Raw genomic sequence first — 8,568 nt, 5'->3', positions numbered from 1 at the left:
GTCAACCACAACTATACACCCCTGTGATTGAATTATACAACCCTTTGATGGATCATAGACTTTATATGATCTATGCTATACCCTAGTACACTGAATGTTCATGATTTGAATAGAGAGTCATGGAGAAGTCCCCTTAAGTGGCTAATTGCAGTAATTTACTGGCTGTAACAACATCAACTTTTAGCTATTTTGTAGAGAGTATAACTTCTGCTACAAATGTCTGATTGATACGCTTCCAAAATAAAAGTTATAGCTTGTCCAAAGATCTGTAACTTCTCAGTTCAAAGTAGAACGCGATTCCTTATGTATCAGAAGATATGCAACTTGCAATATGGCTGTCCACAAATTTCTGTCACTACTTGAGAATGCAGTATCCCTCATCCCCTAATACTTTTCATTCTTGATTACCTAGAGACTTGCGATGTCCATGTTTTGGTCCTTGTATGATGTCAGCATGGGTGATGTACTTTGACGATGTCTACAAGCCTATAACAAAAGCAGCCGGAGCCGGAGTATCTTTACTTTCTCCTGCGACGGGGTGAAATTTTGGTATAGCAGTCCTGTGGCCGTCAACACATGTAATCATGTTGAATATTTAGCCCTTATCTTCGGTTTGCAAAAAGCTAAGGACCATCAAATCATCCAACTCGAAGTACAGGGGGATTCTTAATTGGTGTGCCGACAAGTCCATGGTGATTGGAAGGTATGAAGTGAGTCCTTGGTCCCGCATCATCAGCATGCCACACAACTTTGCCAAGAATTCTGAGAGATCCAATTACATCACATCCCAAGGTCCGAGAATAGTGTGGACGATACACTTGCTCGAGTCGTCTGCGAGTTCCAAGGAGATACTATTTTCAAAGGAGTTTTGTGCCCACACAATTCAAGTTAATTTATGAAGCCTGGGCCTACTCCATGGAGTCAAACTCAATATTATTAAAAACTCTTAATTTTGGTCAAAATTTTTGAGAACTCTAGTTGCATTTTTTAACTTAGACGTCTCGAACCGTTTTTAAAAAATATTTTTCTCTTTTTTTAGATTTTATCCAATTGATGGAATTAATTGTATGACTTAATTGTTAATGGGACTTTTTAATTACACACACGCACACACACACACATCGGGGGGTCACTAATGAATATGTAAGCACGTGTGATTAGCAATTCTCTTAGTATTTGTGACCTGTCCCTTTCATTCCCGCTTCTTTTTTGAAATTGTTTTTATCGCCATATCTATCTTGGGAATGAGAAATCGTTGGAGTGCAAGAGAGAGAATCTTCTTGCTAATCACAGTGCATACACCAAGCACCAATCACTAGCTCATTGGTCAATCATATGGGAAAATCTAAAGAAATTATGCTATTGTAAGGCTAACATCATATCATGGAAGGTATCCCATGCTTTGGGCTTGGATACTCAGTGGCACGTGGCTTGGGCTAAGACTTGCTTGTGAAGCTTCACTTGGCCCAATTGGTTGTAAAATCAAAGGTGGTGATGTTGGAAACTCTAGTGTGTTGATTTTCCCTTTCAATTCTTAGGCTAATTTTGGTGCCACTTGTTTTAGTTTCCTCTATTCAATGCCTTGCTTGGGGGAGAACATTTTCAGAGCTTTTTGGTGGACCTTAAAATCTAGTGACTACATTAGTGTCAACCAAGTCTACTATATCTACTAGAATAGCTCGACATGCAAGGTTGAATTCGTTTCATTTAGCATTTCTCTTAAGCATCTTAAGATGCTCCTAACATAGCTTTCGCTCAGGTTCTTTGTTATTTTATCATGAAAATAGCACCAAATCTTTGGGCAATGGTGGGCATCCAAACTTAGGCTTAGATTTGTGTCACTTGATGAACATCTATAGTGTGCCCAAATTTTACAGGTTTTGTACTTAGTGCACCAACTCAATATGTATTATGTTACTACCCTCGTCAAAATCCAGGGGATGGGGGGACAAGGTTCATAAAGAATATACATGGATTTTCTTTAAAAAATTCAAATATGCAAGGGTAAAATATGAAAATCTCATGTCCCCCCCTCCCACAAAATATAAGGTATGTAGCTTGAAAAGTATGCAAGATTTCACGATTTGTACATATTTTTCATAATATGTGAGGAGGGATTCACATCCAAGAAAAGAAAAGCTAATGCATCTTCTCCAACAAGCAAAAACAAGTAGTTTTACACAGAAGGTCAATACTTTAATGGAGATAAGAAGGGCCCAAAAAGCCATGGGACTATGTATTCCCAAGGCTTCTTTTTAAAGGCTTGTTAGGAGTTTGTGATGATATGAACTTTGTGGGCCTTGGATACCGGTGGCAAAGAACAGCTATTTGGGCATTATAGGTGGCTGCCGAGGACTTTTTCATAGAGTTTTTTAGGACATTTCTTCTTGCAACCCACAGTCATAGGGTGACAATCATGGCAAAAGATATCACCACTTTAAAGATGGTTAGATGGAGATATGACAAACTCTTGAAGGCTACAGATATGACATACATGAAGATGAGAGACATTTTGCTTATACCACTTGCTCGAACACCAAAACAAGATGAGGTGGCTATAGAGGAAGTCACTCAAGTGACTCATGGAATAAAAACAAGAGCACAAACAACCTTCAAGGAGGTGCAAAGGATGAAATATAAGGACACCAAGTGTCTTCGTACCTCGTCCACTAATCTAGATACTACAAAGCTAGAGCTACATGTTCTCGAGCATCTAAATACATTGGGACCTACTGTAAGGATAAGTTTTATAGATACAGAGTCAATAAAAGAGTTTATCCTAACAGAAGATCGTCTCAAAGCAATCACAGACAGAGCAGGATACAATTTTCTTGTAGGACTCAGGTAGGTTTTTCTTTTTATATATTGATTTAGACAATCACTTGTTTTGAATACTATTCTGAATTCCTCTATTGATTTGTAGCTTACTTTAAAAAAAGCTACATGAGGAGATTCAAGGTATGGTTCATATTGTGAACCTAGCTATCTCCTTCAAAATCAGGCATCCCAAGGAGCCGGTGGACCAGCTTACGAAGTGGTTCACATTTTGCAATTTTAAATTTGTAACCCTAATTGTCATCCCTTACCATTCAGAGTAAGTAATTAGCAAGTACATTGCATAAGGAGCTAGATTATTATTTTCAATCCACAAATGCTAATCTTTACAACATTTTGTCAAATGAAGTCGACATTGGAGTTTATCTATAATACATCTGCCATCAAAAGGATGCTTTTGCTTCAATTCAATTACACTTGTAGAGAGTTGTTCACACTCACATATGCAACTTGTAGTGGTTTGAAGAGACTGTCTTTTGCAATCGATTTTCGTTAAAAAAAATCATCTAAGTTGGGAGAAATTGAACCGCTGCACTTGGACGTAAGACATGAAATCCTTTGCTCTCTTCCCGGGGGATTCACTCTTCATTAAAGGGGGGCGTCACCTGCGTGCATGAACTTCAAGAAAACCCCCTATTTAAGATCCATGTAGGATGATAAAACACCCCTATTTAAGCTTATAAGATACCACCAAAATTCTATTATGTCCCCCCCTTTCCTTAAATCTACGTTATTTCTCAAGCATTTAGATTACACAAAAAGCAAATTTTGATTACTTTCCCTATGACTATTTAAAACCATAAACAAAACCAAACTTGTTCGGACTAGTTATGCAAGGTAGGCTATACTAAGTCCCCCCCTTCTTAAATATGGCATGGTCCCCTAACTTAAATTCAATATTGGGAAAAAATAAAAAGGGCCCCCACCCCTAATGTATAAGCTTATGCCTCATTTCAAAAAAACCCCCTATTGTACACTCATGTACACTCATGTGATATCATAAGTTTCCCCCTATGAATCCCCCGGGGCCCTCTTAGTACTTTTAAAATTAATTAGAATAATTTTATGCTTACAAGTGATTGGATGGTTCATAGACACCACAATAGTATGATGCCCACTCTTGTGGATGGAGGGTCCTTATAAACACCAAGTATATTTTGCAGACTTATTTGCCAGGAGATACAGTGGGTCCCGTAAGTACCATTATTTATGCATTTGAAATTTATACATAAGATAAATCTTAACACAGAACTTGAAACTAAAGTTTTGTTTGCGTTTCTGTAGATGACAGAACAAAGCTATGATGATCAATTTGTGTTAAAATTCAGAGCTAGGATGATCGTAGATCTCCTTCAATATGCCCCTCGTTACCACAAGAGAAAATCATGGAGGAGGAAAGCTCTAAGAAATAGATGAGGGACAGAGCTTAAAATTGATGGAGGACCTCACTCCAGAGCTAGTTACAATGCTAATTTACTACTGTAACGTTAGAGCCAAAACTATAGTAGAGCCTCTCTGATTCCAACAATATGAGCCTAGAAAGGTTCGACTACTAGAGCAAAGGTGATATCATAACATGGAAGAGAAGGTGGTGTATGAGGGAAAGGCGCAACAGAAGTTCCTTGGTCAACCTTCTTCGTAGGATCATCCACCATCGCCTGAACGGCACTGATTGTCTGAGAATCATAGTACCATTGCCTAAACAACATTGATTATTTGAGAATCATCAGTTTGTTTGACAATATAATGTATAATTTTTATCCATTGCCTCACAATTGTATACTATGAAAATAATCATTTCGTACTTGTAATTATGAATTTTTAATTATCTCAATAATTCCATTTGGGATATCTCTACATAGAATTCTCCTTTCCCTTTGCTGCAATACCTGTCAACATGTAGTGTTAATCAATGATTCGTTCAAGAATAAATAAAAAACATTGAGTCATATTCAACTCTTTGTTTACCTTCTTGTTATTCAGAATGAATGAGAATCTTTTTGCAACACTACCCTCTGTCTCCACCTGAATGTCCTGGTGTAATTGAGCAAGTGTGCAGCATTGTCTGAGTGATATAATTCCCAATAAATTGTCATTCTTGTTAATGATGATATCCAGTGCTTTATTCTCAGGACAAAAAGAGTTCAAATCTTGATCCATTGGAACCAATTGGTTCCTAATCATTCTATTGCATTTATAGTAAAATGTTAATATGAAATTTTGAGTAGCAATCATGTACTTAAGTTTAATGGAGTTGTGCACAACCTCACAGTATACTTGGTTGGATGTTATCATGTCATAATCCAAGAATTCAAGAATTCTTTTAGCACCATTTGCATTATAAGTGAGCATCTTCTTGCAAATCTTGATAGAAAATTTATTGAATAGATCTATAAAGACTGTTATTGGCATGCAAATAGTTATTTTGTTGATTCTACTAGTAATCCCTGGCCATAAGGATCGTTGTATTTCTGAAAACAACCTGGCTCTATATGACTCTATTACAGCACCATGAGGAATTAGCCAATCAATGGTATTCCATGCTGGAAGAGCTAGTTTCTTCAATGCACCATGTGTGTTGGCTTTATCCAATAGTTGGTAAAAATGATCATAGAAAAAGAATCCCGACTGAGCTAACTGTGCTGCCCATCTACCTTGATATTGCAACTCCACTCCTCGTAACACATCCATGAATCCTAAAATGCATTCGGTAGGCTGCCACTGCTCATAAGATGAAGGATATATATCTGAAAATAAAAATAAAGACATCACGGTTCAGGAAATTCTCTAATTATGAAATATAAATTTTCAATGAAATCACTTACAATTTGGCATGTGTTGTGGAAGATAAGTTGGATAATTCTCTTACAACATAAGCTCTCTATGCATGTACACGTTGAACCAATATTTCCTTTATTGATTTCATCCCCTCCTTGGTTCTAAAACCTTTCACCCTACCCTTCCAAGATGCCAAAAAGAGATTACTTGAACGTGGCTTCTTCCTTCTGTTTGGTTACATGAGCACCCAACTTCCTTTTGATACAGTCAATCTTTGCCACGAGCCATCCACAGTAACCTTGTTGGCAACATCGATGGAAGATATAGAGGAAAGAGGTCGACGAGTGAGGGAGCTCACGTCTATATCTTCATCCTCAACAGTTTGATCAACACTTTGTTTGGCACTAGAAGGGTTCTGATTATCGATACATGCCATTGAGACTAGTATCCAAACTTTTACTCAAACACTTGAAACTCAATGGACATATCAAAGAGCACACATTATACTATAGTCTTGTATAAGCACAATCTTCTTATTCAAAACTTTAAGAATATTATCAACGGCATGGGCTAGACCCTTGGTTCTAGCCTAGCATGGACCTGAACAACAAGACAATGTACATCACAACTTCTTACATGCACGTGGTTTAACAACATTCTTAACAATAGCATCCTCCGTTGTTCCGAATGGCATATTTTGTCTCTTTAAAGGTTCAAGTAGAGAAGAAGAAATGGACTTCTTCTTCTTGCCTAGCCTGGCAACCATGTTTTCCAAGGGACTGTCATCACCCATGTCCATCTAGGTAGTAGTACCTCAATATTCCTCAAGATTTCTCAAGTCATTCAATACTTTAATGATATCATCTGTTGTCGTGTCCACATCTTCATGAATGGGGACATTACCAGACACATCTTCATTGGGGTGACTTTCGGGGTGCAAGTTGTCCTCTCCACCTGATTCATTTGTTGCAGCCACCTTTCCAAGCTTCTCCTTTGTAGCAAAATCCTCTCCAAGGTGTTTAGGGTAGGGGCTATCCTCTTCACCATCTATATCTGCACAATATAGTTTAAATCAATAGTGGAAACACATGTATATGTGGCTTTAACCATACAATACTATATCAATAGAAATATATGGTAATTAGCATATATGCTAATAACATATATGATAATTAGCACATATTGCAATAACAAATATGCTATTAACTGATATGCTAATAAGCGCATATGCTAGTAACTGATATGCTAATTAGCAGATATGCTAAAATATAGAATACTTGATATGCTAACTAGTACATATGCCAATAATAGTTGTGATGTTAACAATATGCTAATAGCAATCAAGTGTGCCTTTGATGTATTTCAGCACCCGCATCCCTGCCCTCCAATGGTTCTCCCGGGGCTTATTGGATAACCTGCTTAGTACACCAGTCACAAAATTGATGTCCGACCGTGTGTTGCACAGGTAAATCAAGCTGCCCACAAGCCTTCTGTACTTCGCTTCATCCACCAGTGGTGATGAATCCTCGATTGAGAGCTTCGCGTCAACCTTCATAGGGGTACCACTGTACTGTCTTGCACTCAGCCATGCCAAATGCCTTCAGTATCTCTCTAGCATACTTCAGCTGTGAAATAAAGATCTGTTTCGGCTCCTACCAAACTTCAATCCCCAAACAGAAATGCATGAGTCCGAGGTCTGTCATTTCAAACTCTCTTCCTAGCAAATGCTTCGTTTGCGAGATCTTCTCTTCATGGTTCCTTGTTATGACAAGGTCGTCCACATAAAGGACCACGATCATACACCTGCCTCCTTCTCTGAAGATATACAAATTTGCATCAGATGGGCTCCTCCTGAACCCGTTTTGCAAAAAGTAGGCATCAATTCGCTGGTACCACGCTCGTGGGGCCTGTTTCAGCCTGTAAAGTGCCTTCTTCAGTTTGCAGACTTTACCTTCTGAACCGGGGATCTCAAAACCTAGTGGTTGTTCCACATATACCTCCTCCTTGAGATCTCCATTTAGAAAGGTGGATTTCACATCCATCCGAAACACGGGCCAACTTCCCTGGGCAACTAAAGCCAAAACACTGCAAATTGTGGTTAGTCGAGCTATGGGAGCAAAAGTATCTTGATAATCAAAACCATGTACCTGTGCAAATCCTTTTGCCACGAGCTGAGCCTTGTACTTATCCAACGTGCCATCGGACTTGTACTTGGTCTTGTACACCCACTTGGTTTCGATTACCTTGCGTTTTGGTGGTCGATACACAAGGTCCCAAGTGTTGTTCTTCATTATGGAGCCATACTCTGACTGCATAGCCTCCATCCACCTATCATCACCCTGTGCCTCTTCAAGACACTTGGGTTCATCAGCACGGATCACTTCTGTCATCAAAGCATAATTGACCAAGTGTTCCTGCGCCCTTCTTTGCTCCTCTAATCTCTTGGACCGGCGGTGTTCGGATGGTTCCTCCTCAATGGCTGGAGGTTCTCTGCAGTCCAAAAGCTGCTTTACCCACTTTGGGAATGGCCTTTGCCGTTGCGGTTCTGCAATCTCTTCTTCATCTTCTTTGTCTTGAATCCTCCCAAGCACCGTTGGGGGAGTTTGATCTGCTATTGGTGACAGTACTAGATGGATATCGTGGTCCTGGTTGTCTGGGAAGGAAGCATCCTCCTCCAATTGATGCGGCTATTTTGAGAAGACCACATCGCGACTTACAATTACCTTCTTAGTAACAGGGTTATAGAGACGGTAGCCCTTTGCCTCTTCACTGTAGCCCAAGAAAATACACTTCCGGCTCTTCGGTTCCCATTTGGTCATGGTAGCATCAGGGACATGCACAAAACAATCACATACAAAAACTCTAAAATGTGCAGCTGAAGGTTTCTTACCAGAAAAGGCTTGCAGTGGAGTTAGCCCCATTCACAGCCTTCATGTAGCTACGATTCAGGATGTA

General features: G+C 39.1%; 1 pseudogene; it reads right to left on the bottom strand.

The window, feature by feature from the left end:
* Window positions 1-4,646: 4,646 nt before the first annotated feature.
* LOC147902913 (uncharacterized) lies at window positions 4,647-6,049 on the bottom strand (annotated as a pseudogene).
* Window positions 6,050-8,568: the final 2,519 nt, after the last annotated feature.

The sequence above is a fragment of the Dipteris shenzhenensis genome, chromosome 4 (assembly GCF_047967505.1).
Source record: "Dipteris shenzhenensis isolate YYH24624 ecotype China chromosome 4, Dip_SZ_1.0, whole genome shotgun sequence".
NCBI classification, from domain to species: Eukaryota; Viridiplantae; Streptophyta; class Polypodiopsida; order Gleicheniales; family Dipteridaceae; genus Dipteris; species Dipteris shenzhenensis.
Note: the sequence above shows the minus strand (reverse complement) of the source record. Positions and strands in the feature narration are given on the sequence as shown.